The following is an 18,666-nucleotide window of genomic DNA, read 5'->3' as shown; positions in this document are numbered from 1 at the left end:
TTTAAAACCATGATGCCGTATGCTTACGGTTATCTTATTATCTACTGCAAGTATTTATAGACCCATTGTTTGGCCACATTCTCAAAGAGATTAGAGAAAAAATTTACCTGACATTTAAAACTATTTTTTCTCTATAAGCCACACTAATATTTGCATCCTATTGTGTCCTTTTGGCCACTATTTTCATACGGCTGGTATAAGCCAAGTTTGAGCTCCTTGAGGGAAAGAGGCTATTTCCTATTCTCACTAATTTAATACTGTACAGGCAATGTTTCTGCTTCTGTCCTTCTCCAGCTCCCACTTACAATCAAAGAACAATGAAGTATCAAGCAGAGTTCCATGCATACAGTAAGCATCAGTACTGAGTATTTGTTGAATGAATGCTATGAATATCAGTGGATGGGGTTGTTCAAAGTGCGAGGGCAGCATTGGAAATAAAGATACAAAATGAAAGGCTCTGCATGAAGTCTATCTGTGTAGGTGCAATTGATAGTTTGCCATGGTTTGAACACCTGCCATGGAGAGGATCAGTATGCGCTAGATGTCTTTGTCAAACTGTACATCAAGAATTTGCCAGATGATGATATGAGGGGTCCAAAGATCACCAGATCTCTCATAATACAACAACCAGCTGAATTACTACCAACAGAAGCAAATGATAAAAGATCTCATCCCCAGCACATGGGCTATTGCATCATGCTGCTGCTTTCTAGCCAAGGCTCACCACTGGGTAGTGCCTGGAGAGCTTATGGTGAGACTGACCACATTTTCCAAGTGTAAGATCACTAACTCAGAAACTCTGATGTCTTTCCATAACCTAAGTTCTAGTCCATTCAAATATCATTGCCTAGGACCATGGACATACTCATCTCACTTACTAGAGGCAGAAACTTTGTAAGAACCTGTCTGGGACAAGTGAGATAGAAGGCATTGCATTTACCTGAGGGTCTTCACCATTTGCCTCTTCCTTGTTCCATTAATAGCTAAAAGGATCAACTTCTTGATTATCTCATCAAACATCCATATAGAGGACTTTTTAGACCAGATACAAGTTTATGCCAACTTTTCTCCATCTGACTCCACAGGCCAACATCTCCATGGTGAACAGAACCATTTCTTAACTAACCTTTGCTAGGTCTTCAGCATAACTTAGCACTGAGAGGTGCTGGCACTTTCATGAAGATGGAAAACTCTCCAGGAACTGTCACTATTAAACAAATAGAGAAACTAAACTATGTCAAGATTCCCACAACAATTCATTTCTTCAAACTCAAATTTTGGTCTATCAACTAATCCAGATTCTTAGGCTCTCTCTAGTATGAAGAAGAAGTCCAAGTTGGCCTCAGAGGATACTCATTCATGAGTAAAATAAAAAGTAAAATATAAAAGATATAAAATACAAGTGAATTTGTGCCTGGCAATGCAAACCTATTTTGGCAAGTCAGAAATTGCAAGTAAAGTAACAGGCCATTATTATTCAGGTATCTTTTCATTGAATCTTTTCTCAGCTGCTATGATTTCATACCTGTAGACACTGATCACATGTGATGCTGAGCATGCACATTTCAGACTTCCAAGGTACATGTGATCCTGTACAGCATAGACTGCACAGCCATCGCAAGACTATATGCACCAGCAAAACTATGACAATTCCAAATAGACTTTGAGGAAATGACTAACACATGTCCTAAAGGCCACTTCGTGGTCTGTTTTTACAAGAGTAGACTTAATGCTTCTCTGCTATGTGCTTCCTCTGCTAAGGACGTCAGTGTCGTTGAGAGTTCTATAGGGAGAAGCCAGGGTCTATCCCAGATTTATTGCAAAGGCTGCCCTTTCAATGCCAGGCCATCATCTCTAGATCCTCACAGTTAGAAAGAACTCTGTGTAAATGGCTCTGGGTGCAAGTCCTTCCCATCGTTGCCAATCATCTTGTCACACGCAGAAGATGCTGTTCTGATGGGTAATACCACTTAGAAGCCCTGCTAATTCAAGTCTAAATCACAGAACATATTTTTAGAAAAACAAATGTTTGATTCTTTAATACAATGCAGTGGATCACAAGGGTCCCTGGGTACTAAATGCTTGGCTGTTCTTCAGCTATCCAGACTCACTTTCCATTCCAAATCTCTAAGACTCACTCCACCAGAGCTTTGACACCACAAAAAAGCCAGGCTCCTCCCAGGGCCTTGCACATGTCCTAGGCCACTCTGTCTGCATGCTTCTGCTCCCTGTGACTTCTCAGCCTGGGATGCTTTAGGCTATCTCCTGCAAATCTAAATTGTGCTTATCCTTCACAGGCCAACTTCAGATCTTCCCTTTGCCATAAGGCTTTCCTTGGCAGGCTATCCTACACTCCTTTCCCTTTTCAAAATGTCTGATATTTCTCTGTAACACTCATTTTAGGACTTTGCTATACTAAAGCTAATTTAGGAACACAAAGGAAATATGCCGTTGGCAAGCAAATAATTAGTCCTAAACTGCCATTTTTTAAAAAGTTCTGTAGGCTAAACTTCTTTTATATATATTGTATCATTTTATTCATTTGCTCAGGAAACATTCCCTACCCCAGGTAGTGCAAAAGGAAGCTTCAGCCAAATTTGTGAAGAATTATCAAACATTTTCAATTCAGAACACACGGGCCTTCCTCAAATGAAAATGTATTCCCTGATAACACAGCAGGAGGTTCTTGTTGTTATTTATTAATTAGTTGTTTTTTTTTTTTTTTTTGGCACTCTAGGCAAAATAAGATACAGTTTCTACTTCTCAAGGGTTTTTCAGGTCATATTTAGATGGAAAAAAAAATCAAGCAAGAAATGGTAATCATATTTCAGTGGCAACGGAGGGTACGACAGGCCAGAAGAACCAGGGCGATTTTCAGAGGAGGCAAGTTCTAAAAGGAGACTTGAAGAAAGAAAAGAAACAGAATTCCCCAGAGAGAAGGAGTGGTCTACACTTAGAGTCTCAAGTGCAGAATGAATGGTGAAAAAGCCACATTTCTAGAGGGAAGAGAATAAAGGTGGAAATAGCCACAATGTGACTGGTTCAGGTTTCTGGTGAAATGGGCAAATGAGAATAGACTTCCATGTCTGAATGGGAGCCATTGTGGTGTTCCTATCGTAGGAAGTATGGGGAAGGTGACTGTCTTCCGTATGCCATTTTTGTTTATTCTCCTCTGTACTAGACCACAACCATTAACTTTCTCCCTTCTCTTCAGGGCTCCTTTGGAAAGAGGCTCATTCTGCAGATGAAAGTCCTTATTCTCCCTTGACTGATAGGAACAGTGAGGGTGTGGGGGAAGAACTCTTAGGGACAGTGTGGAAACATAACAGACCCGGCCGTGTCTGCCTGAATGCCTGTGTACACTCTGTTCCTAAGACAACGTGCCTAACAATCCATAGATTGCTGCACCCACGCGGTAGAGCTGGGGTGCTGAATTCTGCCGATGAGCAGATGCTGAAGACCTCCGCCATTAAGTCTGCTACCCTATAAATAAGGGAAGCATTTGTAAGATTGCAAACGAAAATTAGCAATTTCGAAGCACCATAAAAGAAAACTTCAAATTTTAAGTAATGGCAATTTTTGAGAGAGGGAGAGAGGGAATGAATATGAATGAGAATGAATCTACTTTATTCTTGGTAAAATGCTTGTTCTCTTTCTCTTCCTTTGGAGGGTGCAAGGAAGATTTACTGGATATGGTCTGAACTGAGAGGGGCAGGCTCCAGGCTGTATATCAAAGCAGGAGTTGACGAGAGAGATAGTCATTCCTATTTTGATGTCCAGTGCTTGTGTCCTGATGTCAGATTTATGTTATAACGCAATTCACTATACTACTAGCCTCCACTCTGGTTCTCCATAGAGAGTTGTTCAGGCATGTTCAAAAGGTGATTATCTAAAGCCTCTTGCTCCAGTTCCACCCTGACATACCACACTATGCCACAGGCTCTATCCCATCCACATTATCTTGGCCACCACGCTTGAAAGGCTTTGGAGAAACACATCCAGAAGCCAAATTAGCTCCTAATGTAAACAAGCCCTGTTTACCGCAATATAAACCAAGCAGAAAGCTAATATTCTTCATGCACTGTCATGAGTGGAAGGTCATCTTAATTGAAAGAGTAAAGCTAATTAAATGGCTATTTTTCTGATATGAGGAGTTACTGGCTAAGACAACAAAGTAAAAGGAAATTTATGTGGGAATACATGGCATATTTCCTGTTGGGAGTCTTAGAAACATCTCTTTAAAGGAACCACACAGCTCAACCTGCTGTCTCCTGAGAGGGAGGTAATGCTCTTTCCTGATAGCTTGCCAGAAGGAAATGTTCATTAAAATGGCTCTCTAGTGGAGGCCAAGGTTTCTGGTAGTCAATCACCCTGTCGTTCCTTATCTGCTCCATTATGGACCAAACCAGCATTACAGGGTCAGGATTTGTCCTAGACACTAAGTTGATCCCTTCTCCTCTATGAGGGGAATGAGCCTTATGTCCATTAGCAGTGGACTGCCGCTTGCTAAATCACAGCAAGGATTCTAAGGGGAGAAAGAAAGAAAGAGGAAGGAGAGAGGGAGGGAGAGGGAGAGAGAGAGAGAGAAAGCACGAGCAAGTGAGCACATTGACCTGGGAGTCAGAAATCTCTGGTTCTTTTGTCCACTCTACCTACCTGTCTATGGGCATTTTAGACACATGCCTTTTACTATTCAGGCTTAATTTCATCATTTCTAGGAGGAAGCTAGACTAGAAAGATGCTATGAGCCACTTCTAGTTTGAACATTTTGTGGCTCTGTGAGTTACATAAATGCACACTGTACATTATGATGCCCATTCTCTAGACGTCTCACTTATAAAGTGAGAAACAGACGTAGTAAACCATTATCCAGATAAAAATTGTAAGGTTGATCTTTCCAAATAAAAACAGAAAATGTAAAATATCTATTCACTTAAAAATGTCCAACACACAAAGGATAGCTTCAATTCCTTCTACTTAGTCACTGTTCTAGACTCATCTGAGATTCTTAATCGAAGAGACTGTCAGCCTGCTGTTTCCCTCTGCAGGTCTAATGAACTGTTGGGGTGAGGGGTGGTGAAGGGAGGTGTTGGCAGGAAGGAAGCTTCATGGTGTGAGAAAGCTGTTCTGTTGGGAGTGGCAAAATGGTATGCTCATAACTTTCCTAAATTTCCCCAGAGGGAATCATAGCTGAATATGAGACATTTATGTAAATTTTCTCTTTCGATTAAGAAGGATTTCGACTGCCAACGCTTGGATCATAAAGCAGCGTGGTTGTTCCACTCTTTTGGAAATATCTGAAGGCACAAACAACGTTCATTCGATGAACATTTACTGCGTGCAAACCAAAGGAAAAGTGATGCACGAGGGGCGAGGGTGGAGGAAAGAGAGAGGAGATGGGAGGTGGGAACAAGGACAAGGTGATCTGCGTACAGCCCAACTTCTCTGGAAGTGTGCTTCTTAGGAGAGAAAGGACAAGTCCCTAGGTGCAAAAACACAAGGCAGGACATGATAAATACCACAATATGTATTTTTTTTTTTAACCACCAGCAAGTGTATAATTAGGCATCTGAAGGAGGGAAAGGACACACAGTGAACGGAGTGGGAGAGCGGAGTGAAGGCTGGGTTTTGGGTGGATGCAAGGCAGCTTCTTTATGAAAGCAGTATCATCTGAATGGTAGCCAGAGGATGGGTAGAGTTTCGAAGGATCAAGAAGAGAGAAGCAAAGCAGATCTGATTGAACTCTCTAACCATCCTTGAGCTTCCATAACTGAAAAAAAAGAGCCCTACTGACTGGGAAGGGCCACTCTGAAGAACAGAAATAAGACCACCCAGAGAGCAGCTGATTTCTTTTAGATTACCTTGACCTGGGATGAATTTTAAGACAACTTATTTCCTGGCCAAGAATCCTGGATACTCCCCTCTGCTCAAACTCAATGTTTAGGAAGTAATCTTGTTAAATACATATTTATATTCAAAAGCAGAACTCCAAGCTTCCTAGTCTTGTTTCCTGGCCTCAACACAAAGGCACTATTATTTTCTTGAAAAGGAAATTATTCCAGTGCCCCTGCCCGGGCTCCAGTGACTCCTGCTCGCCCTCAGTTTTCTTCCTCTGCTTGAAAGGACGCCCACGGCTATAACTCAACACTAGTTCAGGACGGCACACAGGGTTTGATGTAGAAGCAGCAAAGAGGTGCTTGTGGTCCTGTTGAAACTGTGGGAACAATGTTCCTGAGTGATGACACTTAAAATCTTGCTTCCTGTGAGATTTATCATCCATGAACAGTTCAGCTGCAGGGCTAGCTTCATCTCATTTTAAAACGTATGTCAAGAGCCTAAAACTGGTAATTGGGCATTTAATTGGGTATGCGAAGGCATTTACTGGATTTTAACAGCTTCAACAGGTAATGTTTAAGAACATTAAAAATAACAGCAATGATGAATCAGACACAAATGGAAAGGGAATGAACCTTGGCACTATAACACACAGCTAACTAGTGTTTTGAGGTGAAGATGTTGAGCTTGGTTGGTTTTCTTAAATACCTGGGGTTATCGATATATTTTAACTTTTTAAGTGTGGCTTCCTCTGACAAAAATCCCCTTTAAAAAAACCTGAAAAGTGTTTAGTTTAGGAAGTTTGTATTTGGCCTAATATACAATAGGTATTGCTTAAGCCTATAGGAAATACCAAGAAGTAGGAGCTCTATGAACACGACGCGGTTAAACAGCCAAGAGCATATTAGAACCTGGCCACTCACCAGGGCATCCAGAAGACAGATAGCTAGACATCTGTCAATTGAATGAAATGGCCTTTTAATAATGATCTTTAACCAAACACCTCAAAGCCATTTAAAATGACTTCTAGTGCCTGTTGATTCCTTATTCGTTTCTAAATTTTATTTTATATATTTTATTTTAAATAGGTAATAACATTCATGTGATTCAGAAGTAATATATTCAGACTCCCACCTGTGTCCATTTGCTCCATTCCTTCCCTCCTCTCTGCCCTCTTGTCTGACTCAAATTCAATAATTGCTTTCTCCTTAGGAGGTAGTTTGATATCTTCTTGAATAGATTTATGTGAGCAATATAAACAAGGAAGGGAGCTATTATACCTATGCCCATTCTTACTGAAATGAAACTGTGAGCAAGAAAGAACGACTATAAACATACACAGTACTTAAAGTTCACATTATACTGTGACCAGAACCACCAGAGGCCTCAATGTTTAAACTGATAAACACAAGGACTATTGAGAGTCTATAAAAAAATAAAAGTATGTGAACTCTAAATAAAGAAAATAAACAATAAAAAATTAATGGCCAAGAAAATTTATAACACTGGAGCCATGTCATTGAAATAGGTTAGAAGAGTTTCCTTTTAACAAAAAAGGAAATTTGTATCTATTCAATTCATCATCCCTGCGAAATAATTAATAATTAAATATTGCTTAGAAAAGAATATGTAAGACTGGTTTTCTTATGACCATTGTATCTTCTCTATAGCTTCTTTAAAAAGAAGAAAAAAACAGAGTAAGAGTAAAGAGTTCTGTACCCTAATGCTTTTCCTGTAATCCATTTTGTATGGGAATAAATACTTAATATCAAGATATTATTGATCCAAAAAAAAATTTCCTGCCTCTTCCCTGTTTTAGGCTGGCTCTTGGCTCTGGATCAATATTTCTTTTCATTCTCACTCCATGATCTCATCTGGTACACTTTTACTTACTTGCCTCCATCTAAGGTAACTGACTCTCAGGGTTTGTTTGATGGCAATTCTATTATAGTCCTACACCAATTATTTCAAGAAGAGATAGGGGAAAAGGAGAGAAATCATACCAACAGCTTGACAGACTCCATTTTATTCCTCCCCTTTTACTGTTTGTGGCCTCTCCACATAGCCTTTCTTTCCCTGAGCTCCAGGCCCTCTTTTTACAAAATAGAAACAGGTTCTTGGTTGGCAGCAGCTGACCCCTGTGAACAAAAAGCCCAGCAGAGATAATGATTCCCAAACAATTGAGGGGCAGCTCAGGAGGGGCTGTGGAGGGCAGCGAGCTCCCATTGCGGGTGTCTGGCCGCCTTGCTCCCAGCCTGCTACTAACTTGGGGGCAATATCTGCACGATTTTTTTCTTGTTCCTTTTTATCCTCTTGGTGTGCCTCTCTTTCACCACCCATTAAATGGGGACTGTTTCTTCCACTAGGCTTGACAGCCATGTACTCTGAGAAGGGCCTGGCTGCATCTGTGAGTGAAAGACTAAGAAATGACATTACTGAATTGACATTTGTCTTCTCTCTTCATCATGTTCCAAGTTGTCTTGTGCTAAAGGGTACTGGGAAAACACTAAAAAAACCCCCCAAAAAACAAAAAAAAACTTACTCCCCAGCACCTCCACCGCCGACCCCTCAAAAAAAAAAAAAAAGACTTACTAATTCACTTTATTGTTTAGAATATTCCCTAGGGAAACTAGCAGAAAGCCTCCTGAGTTAGGCCCCCAGTAGGAATTTGTTTCTGATTAAAAAAAAAAAAAAAAAAATGCAGTTTCTAGGAACATGATCAAAGCTTATAAGAAATTTCCCAGAAAATGTAAAACCCATTCCTAACCCCTCAGGAGTACACTATTGCTTAGTTCACTTCCACACACTTACTCTGCCACAGATAAGACCGAGACTCGTCCCATCTAAGTTTCTGTTCAATGTGCATGAGGAGAACCACGTAGGATGGCAGAACCTCTGAAGGGTGTAGCTGAGATGGACAGGAAGTAATAGGACCACATCTCTAGTGGTGGAACCTGCAGTCTAGGTGTGTGATCCACTGCTCTTTGCCATCTGGCACTGGGAATTTGGGCTCTGTATGTGAAAAAGGTAAAGGTAGACACAAGAACAAAAACCTGGGAACAGCCCAGTTCCCATTAATAATGAATGTTATTAAAAATGATCAAATACGTAAAAGTGGGTCACGTATGGATCAATGATGAGAACATGTCACGAATCAACAATTATAATGAACCTAGTGCTGTACACTCAGGTGTAAAAAGAAAAAAAAAGGGGGGTGCAGGGATGGCTAACAGGCAGAGGAAAGGACGTAGCAGAGCAGAATGTGGGCAGTTCCAATTTCTGAAAGGTTAGATGAGTTACATTTCATAAGCTTTTCCACATTCATCCATTGAAAGGGTGTTTTCTCATTGCTTTGAGAATCCAAAACCAAAGATACTGTTCAGATACTATCCTATGGTTTCGAGACCATTGTTCTCACACTGTTTTCCCTTCCCTACCAACCACCTATTTGCTTCCCCACACACTTGGCCTTGCAGGTGAGGCTACCACCAGAGAGCTGTCCGGAGATTTGTTTTCCTTATAGATTTTTCTGCATATCTGACCAGAACAGAACGAGAGTGGGCATTCTGGGGGACAGGCTCAGGCTGCATTCAGTGTTTGTGGGTCACTAATTCAAGAGTAAAACTCAGAAGCAGCACTCTCTACACCTTCCCTGGAACTCTATGACTTCCAAAAAATTCTCATTTTCTGAAAGCCGTGGTGGGTGGTCAGAATTCTAGCTAGCAGATGCAGCTGACACTGGATACTCCTTAAGTCATGGCAGGAAAGCAAATCCCTGTCCAGGGAGCAGACTTCAGAAAAGAGCTCAAGTCAATATTTGAGCCTCCACTCAAAACATCATGAAAAGGCATCTAAACTTTAGAGCAGGAAAATGCTTGAAACCAGACAAAATGTTAAGAATGACAAGTCTAAGTAAAACAACAGAGATGACATTCGCAAATTTAGCATATCTTAATACAGAAATGCAACTTACTACTGCCATCCATTTATAGCCACACACGACATGGTGGCATTTGGGTTCTGCTGGAGTTTACCTACACTCCCTGAAGGCAGAGTAGAAATCACTTGAGGGCTGTTCCCAGCACTGATAATCTGGGCTGGTACCTGGAGGGAGAGGGATGATGCACAGTGCAGATATATGAGTATCTCCATTTATGGGGAATGTTCATTCCAATTTGCCCCAAATTGGCTGCTAGTGGCTTATAGACTGAAAGGTGCAAATCGGGGCATTAGTTCTCCCCTCCCCATACCTAGGCAGGGTCCCCCCCTCACTGTCTACCATATCTTAGCCTATCTCATGAAAGGCTTCTACTTAAAGCAGCCACTGCCCATCTTTGCCTACCCTTCTTCCCTCTTCTGGATGATTGAGCATAAGGGCAGAGGAGGGGTGGTAGACTTCCCAAACAAAGTGGGCCCAGCCACAACCTACCTAACCTTGAGATGCCTGAATCTTACACCTTTGCTTCCTCCTCAGACTCGGCAGAAAGGGATGAGCACCCCTTATTACAGACCTGCTCCACCTGTCTCTAGAGCTCTACTTCTTGCCAAGACTGCATTAACCTGTATCTGCTCAGCTCTCACTCAGATGCCCCACTGGGGCTTTATTTATTTAATCTTTCTCTTCTACTTTCCTACTCCACCCATAGTTGTTCTCAGTAAAAGTTCAAAAATAAACAAATTTATAAATAAAAGCCTTACCTCAGATCTTCTTTGACTTCTTACCTAACTAGTTATAGTCTACCACCTCTCCACTATAAATTCAATTTTTCATATAATCCTTCATACAGAATCAGTTCCACTTGATATATAATTCAAATTTATGTACTGTAAAGCTATCAACATTTTTGAAACTTTACATATTCTTTGAGTAATATCATTTCTGAAAATCTGTTCCTGAGAAAATAGCGAATGTTAACAAAATTTTAATTACATGGCTAAGTCAAACCATTTTTTATAATAATGACACACGGGAAATAACATCAATTTCCAATAAGAAGGGGCTGGTTAAATATATTCTGGCATATTTTCATATAATGAAAATTACACAACAATTAGAATGCTATAACATATTTAATGACATGGAAAGATGTTCTTTAGAAAGGGAAATTATATTCATATATGTCTCATACTTATAAAATCATACATATTTAACTATATAGTAAAGTATATAAAAATATAGTTTTCCTCTGAATGTTAGGACAAGATGAAAAAATTTGTTTTTTACTTCTCTGTACATCTCCAATTTTCTATAAGCATCTATTATTTTTTGATAAACTTTTTACTTTAGAATGGATTTAGATTTACAGAAAAGTTGTGAATACAGGGAGTTCCTTTGTACCCCATATCAAGTTTCCCATATTGTTAACATCTTATATTAGGGGGGTACATTTTTCAGAACGAATGAATTCATGTTGATACATTATTATTAAGTCCATACTTTATTCAGATTTCCTTAGTTTTTACCTAATGTCCTTTTCTCTCCAGGGATCTATCAAGGATATCACAAGTGTTTATATCATGGACTGTAAACATGAGTGATAAAACCTCAAGTGCTTAAAACTGCTGAGGGGCGTCTGCTTTAAGTGAGGTACCTAGACATGGGAACTCCTTACTCCCTAAAGTCGCCACGGTGAGTACTTTAAAAGACTGCTGTTAGATATTTTTTAAAAAACTTCCAAAGTCTCCATCTCGCTGCTTTGGTTTGAGAGTTGACTTACTGACCAGTTATTTGTTCTTCCATCGTGTCTAAATACCCCTGGGATTCTTCTGCAAAAGCTAATGGAAATGTCAGCCTATCCTCCCCAAGATGAGTGTCTTTTAAAAATATTTTGAATTGGAACTTTCTCACAAGCTCTTAAATAATTGGCAAATAAAAGGACAAAAACAATAGGCTATGTTTAAAAGGAGGGAAAACAACTAAAACAAAAATCTTGTTTTATTAAAGTTTGTCTTCCCTCTTTAAAAAACAGTCACGGTCACTTTTTAGCATGTAACTGTCCAGCTATCTTTACAAAAAGGGCACGTCTTATAGAGGAAAAAAGAAAAGGGAGGCTTCAGTATGCCACGAGAAACAATGGATCCACTGGCTGCTTATATTCTGTGAAAAATGGCTGATTGTGTACTAATTTATTCCTTAAAAGTATGCTAGAAAAAAAACAGTTTCCTCATGTCAAAACATATTTATATCTTCAAACGTAACTTTCAAAAATTTTGGTTAAGCGGCTCCTGATTTCCACCTTCCATTCATGATGGAAATTCAGGAACAGAAGGTACCAATATCACCGTTTCTGAAAACTCAACAAGTTTTCATTTTAAATTTTAGTGACACACTGAAGGAATCCTATTTTGACTTGTTTTCCAAAGAACAGTGATTCTAATACAGTTCTCCTTTCCAAAAGCAATAAAAACAAGTTTTGCCTACCTGAGCCAAGAGTCAATAAGGGATGGGCAGCACTTGCTGATGTAGCATTTCAAAGACTGCATTGCTCCGTCTTTTCCCCTAACATCCACATAGAATGCCTTAGCATCAAAGGAGTTCTGGCAAATCAATCTTCAGTGCCAACTTCCCCCAAATATGGAGGTATTCAGTAAAGCATGCAGATCTGTAACATTTATTTTTAATACTATCTCCAAACCCTCTATTTTCATAGTTTTGCCCCATGAGAGGTACACTTAAAATGAAATATTGAATTTAAAGCTCCTTACTGTGCCTTGATGTGGTTTTTGCCCTTGTATCTAAAGTCACATGAAAAACAAATATTTTTAAGTTTCTGCAGGAGAAAGACATAAGGAAATATGCCTCCCATAGTTTTATCAGGCAATGCAAGTGAAGAAACTGCCTTCCTAGATTTTCCAAGGCTGATTTCACTGCTTTTCCTGTCGGTGCTCTGCTTTGGCTGGGCCATGGGAGAATCGAGAAGCAGGAACAAAGTATTCACTGGGAAGGAAATCATCTCAAATCTTCATTCTGCTTGCTCAGGGTTAAATAAAACTTAGTGTGGTATCCCTGAAAATTTAGAGGATGAGTTTCTATGATATTTCTCTTTTTCACTTTGATGCAAAGCATTGTTTTAAAAAAACCACACACAACTGATATCTTTGAATTGAGGGGTTTTCTGAGCTGTTTGCCACCTCTCCCAGATGCTGCTGAAAAAAGCCAGTCTTTGTACTCTGGTGATGCTCTCCACCTCCAAAATAATTGTCCTGAACAGAGAGCTTATTTTTTATATTCGAGATTTGGAATATCCAAATTGCGAAGGCTGGGCAGGCTTGCTACAAGAGAGGCATCTCAGGACCCTGAGAAGACCTGAAATGAATAGGCCTTAGAGATCAACACTTTCAGTGCCCTACCATCAAAGGGATGAGGGTTGGGTGGGGGAGGCGGGAACCAAGGGCCAGAGAACAGATCACTTGCCCAATATCATGAACTCAAGTACAGCTCTGGTTCTCCTGGTTTCTCTACTAGTAAGAGCAGTTTGACCTGTTAACCCACAAATGAATGATGTCCATTCTTTCAGATATTAGCTCAAGGTTTGCCTTCTCTCTGAAATCCTCTGTATTCATTCAGTTTAATCCAAAATGATTTTCTCTAAATATCTTTGATCTCTAAATATTCTTAGGTTTCAGAGGACCCTAAAAAGCACTGGCTGGGAATCCCTTCTATAATATTCATGTCACTTGAACATACCTAATGAAAGGAAATTTACTTTCGTAGACAAATGCCCACTCATTCCATGTACAGAAATCAAGCCCCAGAAAATAAATCTGGTTTACCTTTGATTTACTATCCTTAGATAACTGAACTTAGTCTTCTTGAATTTGCTCTTATTCAGGGTAAATATTCCTAGCTGCTTCCTCCATGATTACACATTGCCTTGTCTCTCTATTCAACTGCTCTGATCTCTGACCTCTTCAACTAGACTAGTAAAGTCTGTCTGACACACTTTTTGTATATAATTTGCTGAATATTCTACTTGCTCCAGTGGATCAGAGTTCATAACAGAGAAGAGAGGCTGTTTTTGATAGCTTACTCTTTGATATAATCCTCAATTGGGGCCAGTTTTTGAAATTTAACATAGTGGTTAAAAATATTTAGCTTTGGAGTTAAACAAATTCAGCTCCAAGTCCCTGATCTGCCACTTCTTATCTGTATGACTTTGGTTGAGATACTTAATCTACAAAATAGGAATGATAATAGTAACTATAAATCTAAGTTGTTATAAAGGTCACAAATAAGAGAGTGCATTTTAATGACCTTTAGTATAAGGCCTGATTTATATTAAACACTCAATACATGTTGGTTATCATAATAATTACCTCTGGGAAATCTTTGATTTCTAGATCTCATCAACAACTCAGGTTAGATGTTCTCAATATTTTATTCTGGAATCTTGGTGATATTAACTGCCCAATCAAATGTCAATGATTCAGTTCATCTTTATGATATGTTATTTAACTTTAAATACTTATGCTTTGTCCAGCACTTCAAGCAGACTGAAATTAAATCTGGTTTTCAGAGTAACAGTACCATAAATCTATATCACTGTATTCTTGTGCCATATGCATCTTAGCTAACTCAGAGTTTAAAACAATTACCAGTAAAACAACTGAGAAGTACTTGCTTCAGGTCGTGCAACTAGTTAGCAGATAAATCGAGATTAAAATCCAAGTTTCCCAACTCCTAGTCAAAAATACCTTCCTATTTTTTAAATCCAAATAGGTTCTGAATCTACACTGCCTTCTCCCTGAACCCTCCCCACGAGGCAGTCAAACACATATAGTGAAAATAAGAACCCCTTAAGCCATATTTCCAAACAACTAACATGGAACTATAGAATCTCATTTAGTTTCTGTCCCATCCTAAGTGATGTCAGGGCTCAAAGCGTGAATAAGAACACATTTTGAAGTCTACGGCCATGCTACCCTGAACGAGCCCAATCTTGTCTGATCTCGCAAGCTAAGTAGGGTTGGGCCTGGTTAGTACTTGGATGGGAGACCGCCTAGGAAGACCAGGTGCTGTACATAAAAAATAAAAAAAATAAGAGATCGTAAGCCAACAAGGTCCTTGCAATCTGTGAGGTCAACCAAGGGTTGCCTCGCCTTAGGAAAAAAAAAAAAAAGAGAGTAAGAATACATTTTGGCAGAAATGATATTTTGCTCCTACAAAGTTATGAGCTCTTGACAGTCAAGGCTTCAATGGAAAACCCTCTAAACTACCTGCTAGATATACTCTTTCTCTAACCTTTAGTGCTTTGTTTCATCACAGATTTTTTTTTTTTAACCATACCTTTTGTTAAAGGTAAGTCATGTATCCGTCCTGATTTTTTTCTCAAGATCAGTAAAATGTGGAACCTGTCAATTTATTACCACTAGAAACTAAGAAATTCCAAACACAAACCAAACATTAAAAATAGGACACTCTGCCATTATTAATTTTTCTTGTCCATGGTTGAATTTTAATCCCTCTTTTCATAGCAAAAATGAAAAGGTTTATGTTTTAGAGGAAATCACTCTCCTCATATAAATTAGCCCTCCCTCATAAAATCTATATTTGGATTCAACAGTCAGTGTCTGAAACATTAATAGGCTTTCCATAGAGCCATTATCCTTTTTCTCTTTTTGTGTTGCAAACAGGGTTTATTAAATCTTTGCTTAGGCACCAGGAATGAAGAACAGTGAGAATGTGCTGATGTGAAAGGTTTCACTGAACTCAAGCAAATCATTTCTGATTTGCCACAACCCCCAGCAGTAAATGCCAAAAAAGCACGTTGTCTGGATGGAAAATGTAAATTCCCGTCACATAAGACACGATAAAAGAAAAGCAAAACCCCACTCCTCTCCCTATACTAGGAGTTTAAGACAGAGATGTTGACTGCAGATGCTTCCCATTAAGTATATTCAAATCATGGTGAAGAGCAAATCTTTGGTACTGGAGCAGCTTGAAGCAAGCCCTACTAGCAGTGAAAGAAAGAAATCGGTGTGTATTTTAGGACATACAGCATTTCTTTCTTTTAGCTGTTCTCTGTTCTATTTTAAGGTTAGACACACACATACAAGTTTAATAACACACAGTTTAAAGATACACACTATGCAAGTTTAATAACTAATCAAGAGAAAAAATGGAAATTAAAATCAATACCTTTCTAGTCTTCATTAGTCATAGAAAAGTTAACCAACTCCCAGGTCAACACTGTGAAACTGCACACACACCTTTACTTGCAGTCTCTCTTTAACCTGACTAAGATGACAGTAGGGGGACTGGTTTAAAAGCATAAACCCACAAAGACAAAGAAAAATGGGAGATAATACATATCAACAAAACTTTGCAAGCTAGAGAGCAAATAGATAGTTAAGTGACCCAGGCAGGTCCTCAAAAGATGGAACCTACACTGGCAGTGGGGAAAAGCTAAAAAACAACCCAATTTACAGTGGAGAACCTCTCAAAAGCTAAAAGCTTTACAGTATCAGGTACCTTTGAAATAGGTGTGAAGATGGAGCTAATGTAGAAGGAGTAGTTGAGAGGCTCTTCAAGAAGCATTCAGATGCCCCATCCTCTTCAATGCTTTTATAGATGGTGCTTGACTTTTTCAACCCTCTCTGTACCAGACACCTTCTGGGGAGGGGCAATGTACTAAAAACTATTGCTGTTGCTTTTTTCTTCAGAGAGAACATTCAAATACTTCGCTTAGATCCCTTCCTCTTTTCATACTTTGCTCCCAGGACTTTGGCAGCCAGCCCATACTTTACAAGTAGAAGATTGGAAAATCCTTCTCTGGGGAATCAACATGGACAAGAAGAAAGCCATGAAGATGCTAATATCAGAGGTCTCCCCAACTAAACAGCATAGCCAGACCACCTTACAAGGAAGCCCACAGGTAATACTAGCTAACCACATGCTCAGGGCTTTTTAAGGCCCTACTTTTAAATCTGAGCAGATAAGCAAGGATCACTGAGCTATGTCTCTATATGAAATTAGAGATGCAAACAGAGCCAAAAGCAACTTGGAGAAAGCTGTGGGACTATGAAAGAAGAAGAAAAGTTTTTTTAAAATCTATTATTGATACCCTCAGAAAGATAACAGAAGATGATCTACTGATAATACAAGAACAGGATATTGTAAGATAAGAGCATTCAGAGATGAAAAAATATACTTAGATATTATATGTGTACATATATATGAATCTAAAAAACTCAATTCTGTAGTTAGAAACTAAAGTTAAGGAAATCTCTCTCTCAAAAATAGAAATAGGAGACAGAAAGAGAGTAAAAAGAAATTAGAGAAACAAATGCAGGGGTATCCTACTGATCAATACTGATGAGTCCTTTGCAGAGAACAAAATCCATGCTAGTTAGTTTTAGCAGAAATTATTTCATACAATACGTTAAATGATATAATCACTGGAAGGTCTAAAGAAACATACTTGGGATTAAACTTTCATTAGAAACTATACTAAACTATACCAGAGAACTAAGCCACAAAGGGAGCTTCTACCACTTCTGACACCAGGAGACTGCTTCCTGAAGTAGCAAACTTCCACAGATAGTTGCCAAATCCAGAAGCATGTTATTGTTGCCAAGACCAGAGAGTCACAGCTATTAGTGTTGGCTCCAAAGCCAGGCTGTGCCTGCCACAACCCATACAAGCAAAATGGATGACAAGCAGACTGTTCCTTGATCCTGACATAGCTAGTGACCAAACACTGGAATATCTGCTAATGTTGTCTCAGGGTAAAAAGCCTCCACGACCATGCTTACCAACAGAAGTAGTACAGATGAATCTAAATCACATCAGGAACACTAGCTGCAAAAGAGTCTGGGAGATACAGTATTTTCTTTTTCAGTCTCCGTAGTACCCAAAAGTAAACTAGAAGGAAGCTGGAAAGGATGTGAGATAATTCACCATATCTATCACAAGGTTCTTAACATCTGAATAACAATATTTCAGAGAGAGAGACAGAGACAGAGACAGATAAACAGAAAGACATGGGGTTGAGTGGAGGGGGGCCATAAATGAAGTAATTCAAGAAAATTTGAAGGAAATAAATTTCAACACTGAAAGGACCCATTGAGTCCAAATACAATAGATAAAAAGAGACTACATCTAGATAAATTATTGTAAAATTTCAGAACACTGGGGATTAAAAGATTTTATGAGCTTTTAGAAAAGCAGAAAGTAAACATCATGTAGAAAAGGTCAGGATTTAGAATCTTTTTGGACTTCTCAATAGCATTAATGGAAGTTAGAATGCAATGGGGCTACACCTTCAAAATTTCAAAGAAAAATCATTCCAATGTAGAATTTTGTACCCAGCCAATCTATTGATCATCATGGTAGACTTACAACATTTCAGACAGGCAAAGTTGTTCATGTCTCATATAGTGCTGTCATACTGGGCTCTATTTTGACTTCATCCTGGGACTTCACCAATACCTCTCTCTTTGTTGAATCCTTGTTTCTTGTATCTCATGTTTTATTCTTGCTCAGTTATACCCTTGTCCTCAATGAGTTTCCTAACGAAGGGCTCATAAGATCTGTGCAGATACCTTTGGGCAGTATGTTAATTGCGAATCCAAATTAGGCCTAAAAAACAAGTCAGGAGAAGAGATTGCCTCTACCAGTCATGAGGTCCTTCTATGGACTTATGGACATTTCCTTTTCAGGCAAAAATGAACTCAATTAAAATAAAAAAAGACTAGGGCAGTCAACTGGGAAACTGAGTCTCTCTCTCACAGTGCTGCTCCCTGTGAAGATAAATAGGCGTTAAGTACACCTTGAATATCCTGTTGCTATCTTGCGATGTTAGCCAATGTGTAAAAAAAAAAAAAAAAAAA

At 39.1% G+C, this 18,666-nt stretch overlaps 1 protein-coding gene and 1 pseudogene across 1 annotated transcript in view; one reads left to right on the top strand and one right to left on the bottom strand.

The window, feature by feature from the left end:
* Positions 1-18,666, bottom strand: part of STXBP6 (syntaxin binding protein 6) — a 170,480-nt gene that overhangs the window by 68,868 nt on the left and 82,946 nt on the right. The window lies entirely within an intron of this gene.
* LOC111729791 lies at positions 14,741-14,859 on the top strand (annotated as a pseudogene).

The sequence above is a fragment of the Pteropus vampyrus genome, unplaced genomic scaffold, assembly GCF_000151845.1.
Source record: "Pteropus vampyrus isolate Shadow unplaced genomic scaffold, Pvam_2.0 Scaffold281, whole genome shotgun sequence".
In the NCBI taxonomy this organism is placed as follows: domain Eukaryota; kingdom Metazoa; phylum Chordata; class Mammalia; order Chiroptera; family Pteropodidae; genus Pteropus; species Pteropus vampyrus.
This window is presented reverse-complemented; position numbering and strand designations above follow the sequence as displayed.